This window comes from Silurus meridionalis, chromosome 27 (assembly GCF_014805685.1).
Source record: "Silurus meridionalis isolate SWU-2019-XX chromosome 27, ASM1480568v1, whole genome shotgun sequence".
In the NCBI taxonomy this organism is placed as follows: Eukaryota; Metazoa; Chordata; class Actinopteri; order Siluriformes; family Siluridae; genus Silurus; species Silurus meridionalis.
The window spans coordinates 8808094-8832064 of NC_060910.1; the positions used below are offsets into that span (position 1 = coordinate 8808094).

At 36.8% G+C, this 23971-nt stretch overlaps 1 long non-coding RNA gene across 2 annotated transcripts in view; it reads left to right on the forward strand.

Moving 5' to 3' along the window:
* Nucleotides 1-23591, forward strand: part of LOC124380519 — a 38461-nt gene extending 14870 nt beyond the window's left edge. For both annotated transcript variants that reach the window (XR_006924693.1, XR_006924692.1), the window contains 3 exons: nucleotides 1307-1402; nucleotides 18872-18935; nucleotides 23251-23591. This is a non-coding gene — a long non-coding RNA (uncharacterized LOC124380519). The remainder of the gene's footprint in view (nucleotides 1-1306; nucleotides 1403-18871; nucleotides 18936-23250) is intronic.
* Nucleotides 23592-23971: the final 380 nt, after the last annotated feature.

A 23971-nucleotide genomic window follows, 5' to 3' on the forward strand; every position in this document is an offset into this window, starting at 1 on the left:
TGCAAAATATGGCCCAAAATAGCACATTATATTCGAACTGCTAAACAATAACATTTTGATTTAGTTTGATTTAAATGATTAGACTAAAGATTTCACCACTATAATCTATACACAAATCCTATTGGACTTTGGTGAGATAAATCAGTTTTGTTTAAGTTTGTTCATACAGAAAGGAACACATTTAAAGACCTAACCATAACCTTAATCTTTGTATTTCGTATCAGATAAATGCATATAATGTATCTTGTATTTACAAATTATTACAAACGTGCATTTTAGATCTTATTAAATTGAATCAAACTGTTTGCAATGCTTGACAAAAACTTTACAGGCCAATTCCATATTAACTGCAAATATATAAATAAACAAATTGTAAATATTTGGAGTAAAGGTCTCATTAATATAATAAATGCACCTATGTTATAGTTATTGCAAAGGCTAATAATTGGGATAGAGACTAAAAACACATCAGTGTTCACAAGACAGTGGTAGCAGGCATAAATAATTTTTTGACAAATGTGGATAGCTATTCAATAAATTAGATGGGTTTTTCTCAGAAGATCAAGGATCATGAATTGACAGGTCATTGAGGTCAAACGTAAATGCCAACTGAGCCTTATGCATGTCGAATTGTGTTCAGTCTCAACTAAAGTAAAAATTTTCAGATGTCTTCTCTCTTGCTTTTAAACTATAAATATTGGCACCTCTATATTGTGCAGACCTACACTGTAGTTATCTCTACAATCCTCATAGATTAACTTAAATGATCTTGTTTCTTTAAAAAAGTAGTTATTATTGTTGCACCTTTTATTTTCTCATAAGTTGATATGTTGAATGCTAAATCTTGCTTTGAGCTACCTTTGGTTTATATTGCTGTTTCGTTACATTGTAATTCCATTAACCTATTATACGTTTTTTTCTGGGTTAGGAATTTACATGGTCAGCTAAAATGACAGATCTTATATGATATGTTTTGGATTAACTTTACCTAGAGTAGCCTAGAGAGCACTGAGTCTATATATCTGTGTTAAGTTTTGGTTGTTTGTTTCACAGCAGCAGTGCGCTCACAAAAAAAAGACATTAATATTGCTAGTCACAAGACTTTTTATAAATAAAATCATTATTTGAGTTGCAAAGCAAACAAAAGTTTGAACTTGAACACGTATATATGGTGAACTATGAAATGTTTTATCTTTCTCCTTTCGCCCCTTCATCATTTGTGAGAACATTCTCCAAAAACAGGACTGGTAGCCTGTAGCTTTAACATGCTGAATATTTATGAATCTGAATTTCTGTTATTTTGCAGGAAAATGCTGGATAATATGACCATAACTGACCACTGGAAGAGAGTGAGGCTGAAATGGAGATGTCTGCTTTATTCTGCAATAAAATCCAGCATAAGGTGAGCTAAAAAAAAAATGAAATGAGAAAACAGACTAACAACTTCGTCTGTGGTGAGTAGTCCTTGGCAGGTGGACTCATAACATTTGTTTGTCCCTGCTTTTATGGAGGTTCCCCCTGTCTCCCTTTTTGCAAATGTGTTTGCGTGTCTGTGCATATGCACTAGGTGCCTGCAGCTAAAAATGAAAACAGTACGGTCCATTTTATCATTGCTCTGTGGTCAGAGGTATTAGCATATTGCTCCAGAACATTCGGTTAACACAGTAAATATTATGCACAGCCAGTCTGGAGCTTTATAAGAAGAGAGCTACAGCATCCCTAAGGGCTTTTACTCTTCCTTTACTTTAATGCACTACAACGAAATGAAATTGAGTGACAGAAATATCTAATATTCAAAAAGGCCATTTGGTTCAAAACCAAATAACTGTTTTAGTATAAAAAATCTTTGGGGTATCATCAATGAAATAACTGCACATGTTAATGTAGAATTAAATGGTGAGTTTTTTCAGCATGGTTTCTATCTTAAATAATAATTTATTTAACAGCTAAATAATAAATGAAAAATGTGTTTTAAAAAGTTTATTTTTACTGTAAAATTTATATAGATTCATTACCATGTAAAGGGTGAATGTCTGTTATGTTTATATGGAATGTAGTCTACAAAAGTGTAAATGGTCATGAGGGTAACCAGTAAAACCTTACACGTGGTCTTTATGGAGCTTAAAGTTAAGCTGAAAAAAAGGTCCCTGTAGATGAGCAATACTTGATGTTAATTACTGTTGCTCCCAGTTGGATATGTGCTTTAAAGCCAATTAAAACAGGATGTAGAGTTCAGTCAAGCTTTGAAAACTACATGTCCTCCTGCCTGCAATCTCGAGGCTCAGTAATGATTTCTGATCAAAGGTCAGGTCTCGTTCAAATAGACGATATTAAACATAACACTGTCCTTATGAATGTTTAGTAAACCAGTAAGTATTTGGGAATTAAAACAGCAGCTGTTGGAAATGGGTTTCATAATTACTAGTGTGATGGTTGTGCATTTATGTAGTTTTTCTATGTTTTTTTTTATATATCACCAGTTTGTGAATTAGTTCGAGTTGTTTGAATTTGTTGTTCACAAAAATACTTTTGAATAAGTCCTATTTGGACCCTGACACATCCTACTTTCTGGTTCAGTTTCACTGACGTTAGCATGCATGCTATTATCGTGCGGCTACAATCCTTTATTTTTGTGTAACTCAACTCTTCTCTGAAGATGCATTGGATGTAATTAGCCTTAGCTCAGATGAAGTTGAAGTGCATCAGTACAATTGCAGAAATGAATTCATGAGGACACTTTGCAGCAGTGTGTGTATGTATATATATATATATATATATATATATATATATATATATATATATATATATATATATATATATATATAGTCTGTGTGTGTGTGTGTGTGTGTGTGTGTGTGTGTGTGTGTGTGTGTGTGAATGGTATGTGTAAAAATCGATCTGTTTGTAATAAATGTATTACTTTGAATTCTTTTAATAATATTCGGTAAATAATTCCGCCTGCCATTAGTCCTGCCCCGAGCTGTCCTACACCCTCCATGAAATTCACACATTGCACGTTTCTCCTCCCTTCCTGTTTCTAGAACCTTCTTCAAAAAGAAACGTATTGCCTTAATCAGCTTTTGATCCCTATTCATGTTCAAATTTTTTTCTCCTTCCGGAAAAAAAGTGATCTGGTTAAGATCTATAATTAAAGATGATAGAGCAACATTGCATTCATTAAATATCCAAGTAGCGAACGGGATGTAACGGTGCGGTGCTGCACGAGTTTAACCCACATCATTATTTTATGCCTAGAACAAAGGCTAAGCGCAAAGAACAAAAAAGGGAAAAAGATGCAAATATATGCAAATCGCTGGCAGCGAGAGGAAGGGAGTGGATAAGACAGTCTAGAGAAGACGCACAGTAAAAAAAAAAAAGCGGGGGCTGTTTACCTTTGCAAAGAAGCCATTTCGAGGTGATTGCGTTTTTAAATATTTCTCTGCGATTACACCGGAGATGAAGTTTAAGGCTCTAAGGGGTCATGTTAATTTCACCTGCTTTGCGTCAGGCCCTCCAATTTGTTATTACGTGAGTCGTTTTTATACTCCAACCCCGCGGTTAACTGAAATGGTCTCTTCTAAAGACAATGCAAAACCATGAATATCTTTTGCATCATTTCAAGTCCCCGCTTTCTCGGTGTTACTCTTATGTTTTTAGTCGTAGTTTTAATTTTTACGTAGTCTAAATGTTTCATTGGAATAGGATAAAAAAAATGATTTAATAATGATCTAAAAAATTATGAAGAATTCGATTAGACTTTTTGGAATTTTATTAATGAACAATTTAATGGTAACTTATTTCGTATTTCTGCTCTAGGGTCAATGCTACTGCCATTTTTTTTCCCGAGAAGCCTTTAGTAGAATTTTTTTATTATTATTTTTTTTTTTTCACAAAAAGCTTCATAGAGCTTACAAATCCCTCCTAACAACATGATAATGCTGTTGCTCGATAACGATTAAGGATTTACTAATAGGTTAATAGGATACTTATGAATAAATATTATCGGTTGTCCCTTAGATTAACAGTTGCAGTGATGGTATTTATGTGTCTGTTTGCATCTTTTATTTTAAGGCGTCTCTGTTCAGAAAAATCAGGGAGATGTAGGCAGCGGCACATGAAAGCCGATTAAAATAATGCCCTTCTGCAGACAATGCTACATTTGTGATTTGTGATGCACACACACACACACACACACACACACACACACACACACACACACACACACACACGTCTGGGCCTCTCCTCAGACACAATATAGTGTGAGAGGGGGCTGAGGGTGTGAAAGCATAGACAGACACTTATAATAATGCATAATGATGTTAACATTCCTGCATGTCTAATAAAGCAGCATCCAATCACAGACTCCATGTGTGTGTGTGTGTGTGTGTGTGTGTGTGCGCGCATTCTGTAATGTACAGGGACAGAGGGATGAAAGTGTGGCGGGGGCAATATAAGTGAAGTGATAAATTAATTCAAGCATCTAAGCCATAGCTGCGTTTGAATGTGGTCATTCGCACCCTGTTTCGCACCCACGGTGTCTTAATCCCAGAAAAGGAAAGGACAAAGACAATACAAAGACGCATCTCTCTTCACCATGCGCATGCATATATGAAATAAATCGCACCTGCCAGACAGCAGTGCCGTTTCCCTCACGCGTGCCGTCTCTATCGTTCTAATTGGGAGCTTAGAGCGAGGTGAGATTGTCCCTTCCCCGTTCCTATCATTTTGTTAACCTTGCATCAAGCGGAACCCCCTGCCAATGGGACCAGACGAATAGGATATGAAAATAGAAGTGAAGCGTTTGTCAAAGGGAAAGCAGACGACAGGCCGAATGAGAGAAGGAAGAGAAAGAGAAGGACAGGGAAAAGAGACAGACAGACAGAGCGACAGACGCCATCTCCAGAGGAGAAGGCAGGCAGCGGAAAACAGAAAAAGCTCATTTTCCGTGGCCACCCTCACGTCGTCTGCATTGCAGATCCTCCAAAGCCTGGCAAATGTGGCACCAGAGCCCAGGACTACAAGAGTAGCTTTATATTCCTTATACTGTCTGTGCCTCAGCTGATCTATTTTTTTTTTTTTTGCTTTACCGCCCCATATTTTTTCCCCCTCTTTTGGTCTCCATAAAATGTCAAGTTAATTTCCTGGGTGGTATGAGCTACACCTTGCCATGCGCCTCGTGTGTGAGGTTTGTGTGTAAGCGTACACATGTGCATGTGCCTGTGCGTGTGGGGGAAGGGGGAAGGAATTGAAGTAGATAGAGGTGGAGGTAGGAGCTTGGAGACCATGCCAGCATGTATGCAAGGATACATGAGTATACACATATGTGCATACTTGGGGGGGGGGCAGAGGAGTGTATATTCATATGACCTATGTGACAGTGTGCAGGGGGCTTTCTTTATATCTTGTGTGCATGTGTGTGGATGTGTGTGTGTGTGTGTGTGTGTGTGTGTGTGTGTGTGTGTGTGTGTGTGTGTGTGTGTGTGTGTGTGGCTATTTCAGCCACAGAAGCTTCAGGTGACTTTATTATTATTTACTAATTCTTTGTATATCTGAACACCAGACAGTAAACAGCTTAAATATGAGTGTGTGAATGTCTGTTAATGCATATTGTGTAGTTTATAGTGTATAAAGAATTGAAAGTGCTGGTATTTTATTTAATCTGATCCTTAAGTGCGTATGTTCTTCACATTTCCCACCTTTCGTACTATTAATGTGCATGCAGGAAAAAATCTATCATGAGGATTGGACCTGGATTCAAATATATAAATTAACAAATATATTAAAGCCATTTTTCTCTCATCAGGAGCTTTGAAATAAATACAGTTTCCCTGTACTATCAGTAGTACACGTTTATTTCGCAAGTTTGAATGATTGGTATTTTTATTAAATTTGCCAGGTAAGTTTTGTTTGTGTGTGTGTGTGTGTGTGTGTGTGTGTGTGTGTGTGTGTATGTGTGTGTGTGTGTGTGAATAGTGTGTGCTTGTGTCCTGACCTTTCTTTATTAGTTTTTTTTTTCTTTGTTCCAATAATTCATTTTTGAGACACTCTTACTGTCTAAAATGGGATTTTGATTTCCATATTGAAGGGCTGTGAGATGCCAAACCATTTCCAAGTGCAGAAAATAAATGTAGCTTGCAAAACACCATTTAACATCGAAAGCTTTTTTGAGAAGACAACATTTTTTTTTTCCTAAGAGACGTCTCTCCTTGTGCTGCTCAACTCTGGTGTTGTGTTCTCATATTTCATATGCCTATCATCGTAGTGTGTGCTTGTGTATGTTGGGGAGATTCAGAAAGGATGTGAATTTGTAGTAAAGGTGTGTGTGTGTGCGCGCGTGTGTGTGTTTGTGAGAGAGAATGATAGTATATAGACAAACATATTCTCATAGACCTGTGAAGCATTATAATATGTAGGAAAGGGATAATGTATTTGTCACTCTTGCTTATGCTGATCTATGCCTCTGCCCTACAAATGTCACATCCCATAAGCCCAAAAAATTACACCAGCCCCACCTAATTAAGCATATTCGTGAAGCTGCTTTGCATACTGCCACTAGCCGATTGGGCAGCGCCAGGGGGAGACGTGACTGTGTGAGGAGTGGAAAATTCACACATGCAAATCTGACACCGCTACGGACTTCTCTGTAATGTGATGTGGAAATGTATGTGAAAGCAATGCTGCTATTTTGGAATGCCTCACACCTGGATGCGCATTGTATGCTAATAAATCAGCCAATTCTGACTTTTAATGTAAAGACAGGTGACAAAGGGGAAAAAAACAACATAAAGTGTCTAAGAAAAGTAGAAAGTTGTATAATAATAATGATAATAATTATAATAATAATAATAATAACAATAGAGAAAAATCATTTACTAAAGGCATTTTTTCTAGTTAGTTTTTTCATACAATGTATGTATGTATGTGTGTGTGTGTGTGTGTGTGTGTGTGGAAATGGCAGGTGTGGATCAGAGTAGGCGAGTCTTGCATACACGATGAGGGTGCTGATTAAATGAGGGTCAAAAAACGAGGGATGGTAAGAGCAAAAAGACAGAAGAGGGTAGTTTGTGGCTTGTAAAAGGAAATAAGGGACAGAAAGAGAAGTCGGCATTTTGCCATGAGAGCGCTGCTTCCCCTCGTGGCACTGAATGCCTGTTTTTGTGCTGCATGCACACAGCAGCCTCAATCAGAAGCCCTCCAATTAATTAACATCCGGATCGGAGGGACGCCACGGCTTGGGTAAACAGCAACTGTTCTCTGCCTGGGGTTCCAAAACAAGGGGGCAACAATAGTGCCATTGTCCTGCCACCACTCATTATGGGGGGGGATTGGAGGGGGTGAACTTGTGTTTGGGTGTATTTATGCGTGGGAGAGAGTGTGTGTGTGTGTGTGTGTGTGTGTGTGTGTGTGTGTGTGTGTGTGTGTGTGTGTGAGAGAGAGAGAGAGAGAGAGAGAGAGATGCACAGGCAGGCCACTCTCTCATGATCCCATTACCATAGGCGAACTCTACTGCATCCTTCATGCCAGCTGCAGAGAGAGAGAGAGAGAGAGAGAGAGAGAGAGAGAGAGAGAGAGAGAGAGAGAGAGACAATGAATGAACGTATACAATGAAATATAACATTCCTTTCCACAATGACAATTTCTTTAATATGTGCCTTTTTAAACAGCCATTTGCTTGTATTGCTTACAGATTGTATATTTAACTGATAAGAAGGAAAACACCATGAACAAATATAAGACTGTACAAATAGAAAGCCTTCAGTAGTAGCACTCAGATCTCTCCCTGGCCTGTCAACTCGTTTCAAATCCACAGCATCGTCTGTAAAACTCACTGTCTGCTTCTTAGCTGTGGATATGTTAAATCATATATGACATTTTAGGAGGCCATTTTGTTAATGGCTAATGCACAGGAATGCACTCGGAAACCTTGGAAACACTACGAAGTGAGGCCTTAGAGGTTGAAAGATCAGCCCCCCCCCCCACCACCCCCCAACATCGCCCACTATTGCAACTGGAAATAGCTCTTGCTTGCTTTGACGAAATGAAAGCCGCAGACGTATAGAGCCTGTGAGTGACAATGACAATTGCATATGAAATTGTTACCCCCTATCCCCTTTGGAGATTTTTACACGCTGTTAGTGGCGGCTTCTCTGTTCTTTGGATGCTTTTCTGTACTTGGGAAATTGGCTTGATAATGGCTACAGTCTGTACCCAAAATGGCAGGATTGCAACCCACCCCCCTTCTTTCTGAAACAGCATCTGATGACTTCTGTCTGGAATTTCTCTAATTGTGCTCTATCAGGACAGCATGTGTTACAGGCTGCGTTTATGTTGAAGCTGACATGTGTCCTGTGTGTGCATGTGTAACTCTCTAGAAACTTCCTAAAAAGTGAAATAGCAATGATTGGTAATAAAGTAGTAATTACAAGTCGTTATTACATTTTATGATGAAGTACCATGCATTATCCATAAAGGAGGAAAAGTAATAAAATTTGTAACAAATAACTGAAATTGCATTTTCACATGTGGGTTTTCATCACAGATTCTTTTGGGTGACGTTTGAATTACAGATTTCTGCCTTTGCTCTGCTCACGACTTTCACTTGGTTACTGTGGGTGCCTCTGAAACATCACATGCCTGGTGTGAGTCACATTTATTTAAAAAAACATGCATGATGGTTACACAGAAGAACCCTTATTTCTACAAAAAAAACTGTTTAGTTTTAAGAGAGGCAGCTCACCCTCTCTGTCATATATCAGGCAAATCTCTTGAGTCTTCATGTTTTGTGTCGAGCCATGGGATTCGCCCGTGCAACAGCCCCCCTCCCTGTTCACCTCTGCGCATATTCCAATCCATTGTTGCGTTTAAAAGAGATGCGGAGGTACATTATCGGTTCCCTTATTAAAATTTAATAAGGGACGTGTATGCCACGGCACTCAGCCTATTTCCAAATCCGTGCCAGGGGTTGGACGGGTGCTTCATTTGCAAGGCGAGTAAGCATCCGTTCATTCGTCCTGCTTCTTTCGTTAATGGCATATCACTGTGGTGACGAAACATTATGCACAAGCAAGTAATTAATGTCGACCTGATGACACTTGCATTGGCGGCTGGCAGAGCGAGCGTCACTCCACTCTCCTGAGAAAGCATTAGCTGGCTGACATGCAAGAAAATGTGCGCGCCTTGAATGCGCTCTATGTGAAGCAGAACAAAGGGATGGACAAAGAGGGAAAGAGAGGAAATGAGAATGTAAGATGATGCAGGTATAGGCATGGGGGAAGAATGAGGAGAAATAGCTTCTGATGTGATCCCAGCCATCATACGAGGCAGAAGGTGCTGAAAGGCTAAATTGGCACTCTAATAGAGACAGTTTCCATCCTAGCTTGTACAATGTAGGAGGAAAAGCACATATGCATGTTTCTGTATGTCTGCGTTTTTGATGGCAGGTCGCTTTAACACTCACCAAGTTGAAAGTTGGAAATCTTCAATATTTAATACAGCCTCAGAGAGTGTGTATGGAGGAGGAGAAGGGCTGGTGTTCTAATAATTATTTGTGACAGAAGGCTATGTGTGTTGGATCACTCAGCTGAATGTAGGGCAGTGTGAGGAATCCTTTTTGCTTTTCTGCTTGTGCAGCCGACACATGAGGGAGGGAATACCATAGACTCTGTAGCAGATCTGAAAATGCACTGAATTTGATACGAACTAAATCATATGATTTGAAGGAGTTTAAATAAGTGAGCATTTATCCAGTTTGGATTTCATCGTATGTGTCCAACTGCTAGTCCCACTACTAACCTTAACTCAGTTGGAAGACCTGCAAAAATATGCAGAATGTGAAAATAACAACATTTATCTTTTTTGGAGTGACAAGATAAATTAGCTCATTATGTAGAAAAAGTTCCAAAGGGTAAATTTCAAAAGATGAGAAATGTGTAATTGGGGTTTGGGTTAAAACTGTGCTTCTGTGGTTCTTAACTTATATATGATATAATCATATAACGTACACATGGATACATAGCATATTAAACTAAATTGGGGGAACCTGTGGAAAAAAAATCATTCATTTAAATGTGGTTAACTAAATAATGCACATATATATATATATATATATATATATATATATATATATATAATATGCCAGTTAAGGAAATTTTAAGGGAATCTGAGAAGCATCACCAAGTATTACATTACTTGTTAATCTTACATAGTAGATATAGACATAGTATAAACAGCTAAAATCGTCCAAATGCTCTTAGTTAAACTGTTAGATAAAAATACATTTAGTAATTATCCTTTAGCTTTAGCTTTAAACTGTATGTACTCAGAGTTCATATTCAAAAGAATAAGGCCAAAAAATACATTACTAATGAATGTTGATATTCAGTTGACTTGTGTGGTGCAATAATAATTTTGTTAATTGAATGTGTTTTTTAGACACGCCTGGCCAAGAACTCATGTCCAACCCTGATAGCTCTTTTTAAGTGAAGTGAATAATTTTATTGTAAAATCAGTTAAATATAAAATCCAAACCCCATTATTTGCGACTTTACTTATATGAAATCAAACCTGATCAGGTCGAGAGTTTTTATTCTTAACTTGCCTAAACACTGAAAAATTGATCTCTGCTCATGACAAGAATTTTGAAGCAAATATCAGTGGTGTAGCATTAGCAGCTGTAGCTAATTTAACTTAGCCAGCTCTAATAGCAGTCAGGCTCTGTAGGTACTTGTGAGAAGAGGACAACGTTGCTTCTTTAGTGCTTTTATTGAATGAATGATTATATTTGAAAATGAAGCCGTGATGAAGAGAACATACACTCAAACACACAGGGTCTGAATGCATGGGAATGGAGGCTACAGAGGTTCAAGGTCAAAGCCAGAATAGCAGAGCCTGTGGCTGCATTGTCTGCCTGCCCCCACACACACCATACATCCAGTCCTTGAAACACACACACTTATCACCATACGCAAATTGGTATCTTATGTCACAGAATGGATATTACTCTCACTTGTCAATGACCTAGCATGTTTGGAAAGATCTCACATTCTAAATGCAGTACATGCACACTGTACATGCTCTCAGTGCATGTTCATTCTAAGTATATAAACATTACCTAGCCTCGTTATGTCATAAAAAAAGAGAAACAGAAACAATAGCCACAGCCGTGTCAGATCGCTAAACAGGCCAGCTAGTGGTAAGAAATGATCTAAGGCCCAGATGGTGAAAAGAGAAACCTCTAGGACTGAGGAAAGAGGTAGTGATTAGCTCTTTTGTTGGCGGTCTTTTGAGCTTCATTGGTTTCAAAGAAAGGACGTCTGATGAGTCCATCCAAGCTTGACTGAAACTTTGTATGGTAGACAAACTAAGTTATGGTGGTCCCCCTTGTGTAAGGCTGTTTAGAAGAAAGATACAGAATGCTTGCAAATATGGTCACCTGATTTCAGGACCCCACAAAAGCACTTTTCCACGCATTTGTTATTGTGCACACTTGACAGAGCAAATACTATATATTACTCGCAGTATAAATATATATGCATTGCATATTATAAAGCATACATAAAACCATATGATCCTAAAATCATTGGGCAAAATAAAAATATAATAATAGTAATATAAATGACACATTACACAATATTATATACATGACAGTATGTGACAAAGATTATGGACACTGTTTCACAGTCTCTGCTATAGTAAATTATAATATATCATATGTGATAATACATTATAATACATAAACCATTTAGAATACGCTATATACTATGTATATTACAACTTCATTCAAATAGGAAGATATAGAAATTGAAAATTTTTCAATGTAGATCTTAACTTTATTAATCTTTGAACATGATCATATTGTGTTATAATGCATTCATAAGGAATTCTTCATGATATATATTTTAATATATATTAAAAAGAATCATACATTATATCTGTGTATATCAGTATAACATACTGTGTTAGAAGCACTGCTTAATTAATATATTGATAATAATGTATAACAGCCACATACATGCATTATAACATGCAAACAATGTATTCATTAAGGCTTATGAAAGTCATTACACACATGGTTATTAAAGAACGTGTTAGTGATACAACTAGTATCTACAAGTATTATAATGACCTTATGAAGACGTAACTACTTTTAAGTTTATGTTAGCTGTTAATAAGATGTTATAAGGTGTTATCTAAGATTATTCTGGATTTATAAAGAACATGATCAGTAGTAGTAATATTAAAAAAGTCTCAAATTTCAGCATCTGAGCTTAGTAATGGACTTTCATCCACCTGAGAATGTCTCAGCATCAGCACTGCATGTGATTCTCTCCACACAGGCCCCAATAACTGAGATGGGCTACTGAGAATTTATCCAGTGTGTCCAAATTGGAGCTGAAAGCAAACAACTGGGCAAGTGAATAGTATTGGAGGGTGTCTATGATATTGCCCTGGGATGAAAAATAAGAGAGTCTGATTTTCTCAAGTAAAAGTAGTTCAGATCAATTAAAACATCAAAATTAACAATATATAATATAATAATGTAATATAATAACGTGATAGTGTGGTAATCAGCAGGAATGCTTTAAATGACTTACAGAAGCATAAATGCAGGATAAATAGTGCACCTCTGTAAATGGACTTTGAAGGATTTTCTTTTCTGTGTTCAAACCTTAAAAAAAATTTAAAATGACTGGCAGTGTGTGGGAAAACACTTTCCTCTCATGCAATGACCCAGTGTGATTTCTTGGGCTGTAAGAGAGAAAATCATCAATGTCAAGTTCAGGTTCAGCATGAAGACTGAAAGACAACCCACCCAATAAGGAAACACCCCCAGCTCCCTCTCACCCTCAAACCCTTGGCTGTCTAAAGCTAAAATCTTTGAATCTTGGTCAAAGGGGTACATAAATTCCCTCAGGCTAACCTGCTGTGGGCCCTAGCATGTGGACGTTTTTAGAGTGATGTCATGGCAGGACACTATCTCAAGGATTTAGATCTGGTGTTAAACCCCCTCTGGGGGTGGGTTAACCATGGGCTAAGCTACACACTTTTTCCCTTTCCTATTCCTGATTATTTATTTTATAAATATCTATTTCTTTGCAAAGCAGAATCAAAGAAATGATATAGATTTACAGTATGTAATGAGTTGTTTTAATTTGAAGAAAGGAAAAAAAACTGTGTGTGTGTGTGTGTGTGTGTGTGTGTGTGTGTGTGTGTGTGTGTGCGCGCGTGTGTAAGAGACAGTGTGTGTTTGAGCTACTGTGTGAGCTAAAGGGGAGTGGTCTCTTCATGGCACAAGCTGGAGAGAAGAGCTAGCCCACATCTCTGAGAGCCTCAACAAAAGGCCGTCTCTGTCCATTGTATACGAGCTGTTTTTCCCACGAGAGGCCCGTCTGGCTGAAAAGGGAGTGTATCAGTTTCCCCTGACATGGATGTTTATTCATCCTGTGGCCAACCGTGCTGCCAGCTCAAAAGGATTCACCTTACGGTTTTTGATGTGTTTGACACACACAAACATAGAGACACACATTTTTTCAGGCTTGGGGATGGAGGTGAAAATAAAAGATACTGGCTTACAGAGCTCTGTGAGTGTGAGCTTTGTCCATGATGGAGGTAACAGTATCTAGGCCATGCATATATCTGCTACATTAGATTCAGCAATGCTACTGAGTTTTAAACCTTTATAATGAATAATTAGTTGGGTAGGTCTTGATTAGGTCACAAACCTGATCTATAATCTTTGTATAAAAATTATAGTTCAGAAACTGTTCTAATTTTGCAACTAACTCTTCATAATCATAACCAACTAAGCCATGAAATATCAACTGGTAGATTAAAGTCTAGATGTAAAACCATAATGTCTTTCAGCTGAACTCTTGGGGGAAAATGGCAAAGCTGATAAACGAATGAAAAGATTAGTACTTTTGCGATTCTAGTTTTTTAAACATGAACCAGCAGCTTCTTTAACAGATCCTGTGTTACGGTTTATCCAATGACATGCATTCATGTAAAATATTTTAGCAGAAAGAAGCTCATCGGACCTGACACTAGCTAAAGACATTACCTCAGAAAGGGGGAGAGTTCTCACAGACATTCATGACATGGTTAGGAATGAAAAGGTAACTTTTGTAGCCATTCAGTCATGCTAGTTGCATACCAGACCTTTGTAATTGGACCTTTACAAATTTTAACTGAATACCCCTGGACTAAGCTATTGTGGTAAAAGAAACTGATGCCATGAGCAATTTGTATGAATTCAAACGAACAAGGGCACAGCGCTTTGATTCAATAAAATCAACAAGGTCTTTAGAAGAGATGCAAACATTAACCCTGTCTCAACCTTAACCTTGCTGTGGGAATTAGCTGAGAATGCTCAAAAATGGCACATAATATTAGAAAACACTTTTCAAAAACATTGTGAACATTTGCTAAAATTAAACAGAATTAATAATTAAAATAAAATAAAATAAATATAAACATGCTTCGTTCAATGTTGCTGGGTCAGGTGGCCGGTGGCCTAATAAATAAATAAAAAATTAAAGTTCCAAAAGTCCAAAACTTGCCCTAATTTAGTGTTTATTAATAACAATATTAGTGTGGAAGTAAATAAAAAAAATAAAAGGGTAACATAATCCTACATCCAGATGGTTAAATGGCTTAAATGATGTGACAGTTCTCTGACATTTTGAACAACAATACTTTAGGAGACAGAAGGGTCAAAACAAACTTAACACAGTGAGCCCATCTCGAATTGGAGACTGCCATTATCGTCTAAGATAACTCTACAATCCCCTTCTCTCCTGTCGCTCTTGACCCTGTGTGAGACAATCAACAGAACTTGACGACCTGGCTGCAATGTTGAAACTCATTTTGAAAGAACGCCATTGTCACCATGTAACAGGATGCCACAGCAGGCTTCTTGATCCACTCTTTTGGAGCTGAAAAGCTTTTTTTCCCCACTTTCTTTCCACCCATTTTCCAGTACAGCATCAGCTGGGAAGGCCAGCATTCTTTTATTTGTGTCTTGTTTCATGCTAGGAATACATTTGAAGGTGTTTAACCATGCTATTCGTCCTACATGTAAAAAGAACAGAGGGAAAAGTAGTTAATTCTTAGCTTAGTATGACGACACACCTGGGGTTAACCAATAGCTCTTCTTCCAACTACAATCCAATGAAACGTGTCCTGCTTGTAAGAATTTCCAGACAATTCGCACAATATTACAGTGTTTTGATCAGCATCAACATTCGGCTAATTCCAAAGCATGCTAACATCCTCTTTCTTCCTGAAGCTGAAAGCTAACAGTCCACCATTTCAATGCTAGCTTACTGGAGCTTATCCGCATATTTGTCTTTCTAGTTTCAAAGGTTCCGCAGCAGGTGTGCTAGGTGGCAGACATGTCTGAGACAAAATCATGGTTTTTAGTGTGAAAGCAAAGAGGCTGCTGTCTCTTAGCCCATGTGTGAGCGAACTGTCAGGAATCACATTTTAGCGGCTTGTTCGGGTCACGCTGGCAGAGCAGCTTCATGTTCTTTCATTCATGCCCTGCCTTTCTCTTCTAGAATTTGTCTTCCTTTTCCTTTCAAATTCGGTCTTTCTTGCACTCATTTTGACCAACTTCGTATTTGCTTCCGAGGATGAAATTTGCTTGATTGGCAGGTGCAGGAGGTTCCTTTCTATTAACATGAACGCTTCAGATTTGTAATTAGGTCTGAGTGGTCCTCTCGTCATCCAGTGCATGACAAAATATGTCACATATTCAATGTTAAATTTATTTGAAGGGTGAAAATGTTACAGGTGCAGATTTCCTTATCAGTTGCATGCTAACTGAATAAAAAGAGAACAGAATTTGTATATATATTTTTTTTTTTTTACACATTTTATCATCAAATTGCAAGAAATAGCTGTAGCTCCCTAATGTTCTATTTTGGCATTGATATATGTAAATAAGGTATCCTTTTAATGAGCGTATCCAAATTGTCTGTTTTCAAGGAACTTACGTTTGCATTAACCCTATCCGCTGTGCTTGATTTTTTCATTGCGGTGGACGACAGACATGCAAATCACGGCATCACATTATGCAAGCTCTTTTTTGTCTGGTAGGCTTGCGTTGAGATTTCTGTGTAGCCATCTGTGGTCTTTCTCTTTGGAAACGTGAGAAACTGGGTACATTTGCATAAGAATAATTGACACTTCAACCCTCCAATCATGGAGGATTATTTTTACCGTATGCATTCGAGAATGGTGCTTCCATCTTGGATTTACAAAAGAGGTTAAAAAAAAAGAGGAGTAGACCTCACGCTTGAATATTAACCCTTTGTGTTTTTGTCTTTTTTTTTTGCTGAAAATTGTGTTTACAACTGTGTGTGATATATACAATATAGCTATGCATTTTATTGCAAGCAGCTGACGACATTTGTAAGAATATGCTGTACAACTGCTTAATCATGGCAACAAAATATCTGTGATTGGTATTACATCTCTAGGTTTTGTGTGTGTGTGTGTGTGTGTGTGTGTGTGGCCTACATGGTGTATGTAACTGCAAGTGCTGTTTTTGTAGAGAACAGCCTCGCCGTTAAATTATTTATAATACCAAATGAAAAGAATCACTTCTGGATGAACTGTGGTCTGAACTCCACGTCCCTAGATACACATGCACACACACACACACACACACACACGATGCACACCCAAATTCATAAAATTCAATACAAATACATTTAGAGAAAATTTTTTTAAGTGTACTTGTGTCCAAAATACTAATTGTGCTTTTAAAAAGTGCTGCTAATATTATACAACCATTTGGTTTTGTAAGTAACTCCTTAACCATGTCCCTGTTTCGAGGATTCTATTAGGAGAAAAGGCCATTTTCTTGTTCCTAAGATAAACATGAGTGAATTTACATACATAGAAAAGATTAGAGATTCTCGGACAAGGCATGGTTGTGAGGCTACCTGTGTGTGTGTGTGTGTGTGTGTGTGTGTGTGTGTGTGTGTGTGTGTGTGTGTGTGCCCAAATGCATGGCCTCACCCGTATTGTAGAGTGGCGGAGTTGAGGTTTAACCAAGTCTCCATGGTAACGATCCAGCCTGCCAAGGTGATACCAACCTATTGGTGCCCAGGGCAAAGCAGAAAAAGAAAGAGTGATCGAGAGAAAGATTTAAGGGGGGGTGCATGCATATCTGCTGTCTTTTTATTGTCCTATGTCCTGGTCACATTAAAACTGAAATCCTGTATAGAGACAGATATCTTTCTTTTTCCCCAGGGAGAGTGTGTTTTTTTTTTTTATTCATGTTCAGGCACGCTCATTATCTTTTTTTTTTTACTGATGGTGTATAATCTTAGCAATAAAGCCTACACAGTATTGTATTACAGGTCTGTAGACAGTATTCATTTTTACGCTAACCTGCCTCTTGCTGTCTCATTCGCAAGCTAAACTGTCTCTGCTGCTACTTTACAGTATTCTTTCTGATATTAAGTAGTGAGTTTGTATCCTAAATTGCCTACTAAATGACATGGTGAGTTTTACCTGACCTTACCACAAACACAAGTATAAGACCAGAGCATTATATAATCTTTGCGCATTTATGTATATTCTCATACATAAAGCAACATCATTTGAAAGAATACAATTTCACAATGTATGCTAGGTGATCCAGACAATGTGAACAATCTCATCTTGTGTTTCCCGTCTTTGCTCCTTGTTTTTTTAAAACCGAATGCAGCTCAGAACAGTAATATTTTGATAATAATATACTATTAGATTCACTTGTAGATTTCACTGCAATATTGTAGGGGTAGAAATAACCAGCTGGCTGGCAGAACTTATAATAAATGTGCTTTCTGTTTCCTTTCGCACTTTCATGGGCATTTACTTACATGTGCGAGTCTCTATGACATCTGTATCAGCCCATTCCTGGACTTGGTAGCAATTAGTAATGAATTAGTTTTGTTAGACATTAAACTGAATGTATTAATTAAATGACAGACCCCAAGTAATTACACATCAATTGTCTGATTCACATTTGGCAGCTACAGCTGTGCTGTTTGCGTTTGTAAATAAAAAGATTCACTCGGTTGTATTTAGCTACTATTTAAATATGAAGCCTCTTGATATTGAAATGGCGTGACGTTAATAGTCTGCATCAGCAAAACTGGGTTGGAAGAAATTGGACAGGAGAATACTATTTTAGCATCAAGGTCCCCATAGGCCGTAATATACACTAGATTTTGCTCTCAATGGATTTAAAAATATCACACTGATGATAGATTTTGAACGTTACAGCCCTTGTTGCGCTACTCTAGTCATTTTAGCATTTATTTCTGACCACAAAAATAGCAACTGTGTAATAATAGAAAAAAGCCCAGCAATATACCAGCATTATATCTCTAAATTGCATTATACTGCAGGAAAATGGAGTTCTTAGTCTTTTATTGTTTTCATGGGTGATCATTAATAGGCACAACTGTACTATAGATCGTTTACTGATATGACTCAGGAGATGATCACAGGGTCACAGGTCATGACACATCAACACAACGATCACTGAAGAGTGGATTTCTAACCAGAGTTAAGTGTAAAGGCTAATGTACCCCTTTAAAGGGGGAATGGTCTGTGCATTGAATGATTTATAATAGCTGAAGCAGTTTCAGTGTACCTCGGCTGGGAGGGGAGATGCAGAATGCACAACATGCTGCACTTTGCTTATATATTTGTTAAAGTGTGTTGGGAGCATGGGTTTATCTACCATAGCAAAAAAGGATGTACGTGGGAGGAAAAGTAGGTCAAGAATATAAAGTTTGATCTGATTAGACTGGCAATATGGAGCCATCTGCAGTTCTTTCATCTGACATGCTACTGTTTATTCTAATTCTAGGTGAGAAGAGATGGCAGACAGGGGTCAAAGAAGAGATGGCTTGCTCACTGTGCTGAGAGTAAAGGTTAGTATGAGATATCTTTTCATTCATGTTAAATAAAGCAAAGGGTCACACTTTGGGTTACTAGAAAGCGATTTGAGAAATAATTAATCCCCAAAGTCATGACATGCTAAAAAAGTGCATAAGTAATTTAAGAATGTGAGTCACCAGTTTTAAACTTTTTTTAGATCTGAGACAGACTTGCAGATGCTTCCTACTATTAGTTCAATGGAAATGCATTTGCAATCAATCCATATTATTTGTCAAACACTTCTGTGACCATTGGTTGAATATGTGCATAAATATTACTACTTATACTATATGTTACACCAACTCAGCAAATAACTGTTTCTTATTTCTGAGGCTTTTACTTTCTGACCCTAGTGCACAATTGCTAGAATGAGACCCTAGCCTAAACAAATTGCATCACAACTGATAATGGGTCCATTTGATTATTTATGCTATACAGTTCAAATTAACACGTTCGTTTCTAGAATAATGTATTTTATTATCTGTCTACTGACAGTAGGCATTACTGAATGTTGAAGTGGACTATTTATTAGTAGCTGTGTTGAGAATCTGCCATGCTGGCTAAATACGGAGGACTACTTAGTTTAATGGAAGCACTCAGCACTGAGGAGAGGTTTGCTGTTCAACACTGAGGAAGGATGCTGGGGGTTATGGTTTGCCAGAAAGTGAGGTTATGGGTGTGTTGATCACTTACCTTAAGGTGATAGACAGTATGTGGATGTCACCTTGGAGGTGAAATGGAGGTTACACTTAAATTTGTTATGCACTTTGTGCTGAGTCAGCACCAGGGAGAAGATGATGAAACACTGTGATGTTGATCAGCCTGTATTATTTATTTTTTTCACTATCACAAAGAAATGGTACAGTCTGTAGCTGGCGATTTTATAGTATCCTATCAAACTGGAGTACTTTTTGTTATTGTGTAATTGTTACTATAGTTGGGTATATGAAAAATTGCTTCTGTGAAATCTGTTGAAGCAATCAAGCAGCTAGGATTTGGAACCGTGTCAAGAGGCGAAAGTGGAAAGCAGTACATTTAAGGAAATGGGTCAGATATAAAAGAATGAACTTTGAGCCTGTTTTTTTCTTTTATTTTTTACAAGTATAACATTCGAAGAGTGTAGAATGTTTTCTTGTTTACCTAGAATTATTATTATTATTATACCAGCCATTAGAAAAAGATATTTTGAAAGATTATGTGGATTCAAGTTTTCCATTATGAAATGGAAGCAGGAGAGACGGTAAAAACATTATCTTCTACTTCGCCTTCATAGTGTTTCATACAAATGCAGTCAGAAACATATAAGTAGGTGGTTTGGCTATGTTAAATTGCTCCTCTGTGTGGATGAGTGTGAATGTGTGTGTTCATGGTGGATTAGCATCCTATTCAGGGTGTATACCTATTTTATGTTGAATATTTCCAAGTTCTATTTTAAACCTGCCCAGGATAAAGCAATAATTAAATGAATGAATAATTAGGATACTTTTTTAAATTATTATTTTTGTTTAGATCTCATTGAAAGCCAATATTTTCTTGACTTGACGTTATTTACTTCCCAGTATCTAATAAAACGACTAATTTCTCACAGAGAATTGTCTAATTCTAAGTTCTAAGTAAGAATTTCTTAAACTATATCTAAAGACAATAGTCAGTTTATTGTTACACCTAGACCTTTACTTTAGTTAAATTTAAGCTTTAAGTAAGCTTTTATAAACTTCCGACACAAAGATCATGAAAACTTGAAGTTATCTTTTGAAACTTAAAACTAATCTCAAGCCACATGGGTTTAGATTTCATTTTGTTGTTTATTATACAAGTTTTAGCCAAAAGTCTACTTTTCAGTACAGTATTTAGGACTTTCTGTGACTTCTATGGCAGCAGCTTTGTAGGTAACCAGATTTTAAAACTGTGTGTGGATGTTTGTGAATGTTATTATGTAGATCAGAATACAGGACCACAAATGATAAATGGTCTGTTTAGATCAAACTCTTTCAGGAAAGCAAAATAACAGCTAGCACCTTGCTAATGTCACGTACGTCTCAGTAGGTTCCCACAGACATTTCTGCTGATCTCGCATATTTTCCTTAGTGCAATGTAGTTATGTTGAAACCTAATATAGTAATACTCTTGTAGAGGACTGTTGGAGGAGGTGGGAGTGAAATCCTATCAATTTCTTTTTTTCTTGCTTATATGAAAGCAGCATGATCGAAATGAACAGAAGGCTAAAAATGCAAGACACTCCCAGACCCATGTTGCTCACATAAAACAGGAAACTTCTTATCAGGTAATAGGGATAGTAAGAAAATCCATGTGAGAAGACTCAGGGCGCAGTGGAACAAAAGTGCAACCTGAAATGGGAAGGGCACCTGTCAGCCATTATTGTTCCCCTCTTTGTTGACACTGAATACATGGCATCTTAAGACCTTTGAGATCTTTTTCATTCCTCAAAGCAGTGAAGTTTCTGAATGCAACTCTTATGATTAAGTTTGAAGCTTCATCATTTATGTACGCATTTTTCACATGCATGCAGGGTTGAATAGAGCAAATATTTTTGGTCAAAGTGCCATGATATGAGATACAGTATTATATGATTTAATTGTACTTTGATTTTTTTTACATAATAATAATTATTAAAGTACTTTTTTTTACAGCAATTTGTTAAATTAAGAGTGACAGTAAACAAAAAACAGTAAAAGGATCTTAAAGAGTGAAATATAACAAGTCTCTGGGGTTCCCAAGTTTAGAGTTTTTTTTTTAATGAATGCAATTAGACTAGAAATCCTGTAGACATTTGATATATATGGCCCCTGGCTTATTGGTCATTTCATACAAAATTATGGAGTATATATGGATGAGGGTTTAAAAAACAAAAACAAAAAGATGACATCAGCACGGCTTTATTGAAAAAGTAATAAAAACATGAAACATTGTATGGAAAGTTAAGCACTTTTTTGTACTTAAATTAGATGTTCTTTACACTTATAGCTTAATTTGTCACTTCATTAATAAGTTATTCTTGTTAAATAAAATAAAAATAATATAAAAAAACCACATCTGACTTTTGATCACATTTGATCTCACCTTGCAGTTATCAGTGTTGTGGACTTGAGTGTACTTTGCCTACAAAGATTGGGTTGTTTGCAACAACAATAGAGCTGCAAAATAGGAAGTTGCGGTTCAAGAATTTCAAACACATGATGCAACAAAAGATGCAAAAACAACTCTAAATTTGAGTTTCTCAAATGAAATACAAACACAGAGCCAAATTGAGCTGAGATTGCTGGGTACCCTTATTATAAATAGTCTAAAGCTCATCTTGTATAAAAACTGAATTAAAATATCAAGTGTTTGTAGTCAGGTTTATGCGTCTTTCAAATACCCATATATTTCTGTTGAAAAATTAGTTAGGAAGTGATGAACAGTGTGCATGATATACTTATTATTATTATTATTATTATTATTATTATTATTATTATTATTATTATTATTATTACTATTAATTAATATCTGGACTCAAATTTGGCACAAAAAGTGCACATTATGATCTGTGTAGGACTCGAAACTTAAAAGACTGGACTTGGACTTATCGGTATCGGTCTTGAATTGTGACTTGAATGCCAATAGTTATTGCTTTGAAAAACAAGGATTTGACTTGGCAATTGAGACAACCGTTGCTGGCAATTAGAGAGAATTTCATTTAAATATGTTCAATACTGGTGTACAATAATCTTTGTACATCTCTCACAGTAATTTCTAAATTAGTAACATTTTATGTGTTTTTTAAATGCACTTTATGCTCTGTTTAAAATAAAGAAAGAAGAGCCTAGTTGTAGGGCAATCATTAACCAATTCCCACCCATTAGCTAGCTTTTCCTTTCCATACCAACCAAGGATGCTGAAGGATAACATAATTCTTTTTATAAACAGGAAGTCAGCTAATTGCAGATTTTAAAACTGCTATATAAGATTCTGCAACATAACATGTAACATACTCAGAGGAAAGCACTAACTGCCCTCTTCCACATACATGAACTAACAGACGCTTCAAAAGGTTTTAACAAGTATTTAAAATGGGTCTATTTTTTTTTTTCTGATGATGCTTTAAAATTCCTTAAATGAAATTTGTCCTAAAAGATTTGATGTTTTTCACATTGACAGAAAAACTTAAATGTTCCCTAACACAAAGAATTCTCGGGAGAACCTTTTTCAGATAGCTATGAGACATTAGCTATGCAGGAAGCCTTGAGGGATGGCTTACTCGTGCACGCAGGATGTATTTGTATTTGATATTTACTTTTTTATCCTCAGGTGCAGATCGGATGATGACTTCAACCTATTTATAAATATGTCCTGAATCTAAGGGCCACATCTTCATCGTCATCTGGATGGGTGGACTCTTCTTTAAAAGTTTTCCGGATTATGTGTATAGGTTTGTGAAGTGCGAACCATACAAAATAGCAGCCGGAGCCGAAGTAAATCCACAGTGGCATCTGGATTAACACAAGATACATGACTTGAATGTTTTATACAAGTGAATTCAATATACAATGTATGATTTTACTGCCTTCTGCTTGTACAAATATTTTGGATCAAAAATGACTTGAATATGTTTGCACTATGAAGTACAATAAATTGTTCATTTTTCTAGACGTTTGCAGTGTGTGATTTGTTCTTCTGAATTGTAGATGATGGAATTTCTGATATGGTCGATATTAAAGTGATCAGTCTTAGGACAACTGAAATGTTAAAACGTGTCTCTAACAATATTTCACCAAGAGAGAGCTGCACTTGGACTTATTATTACATTCCTGTAATTTAATAGCTACTGAGATTCCTGATAGTTTGTAGTTGTAAGGTAACATTTACAAGTAAAAGAGTCCATATCACATTAGTTAATAGAATCCATTTTATTTAATTCTGGCTCTCGGTTTTATCACATTGAAATCATCTTTGATTGACTGGCCTGTTAGTGGTGTCAGAATAATTACTGTAGATACAGTGTATATAAATATATATACAAATGACATAA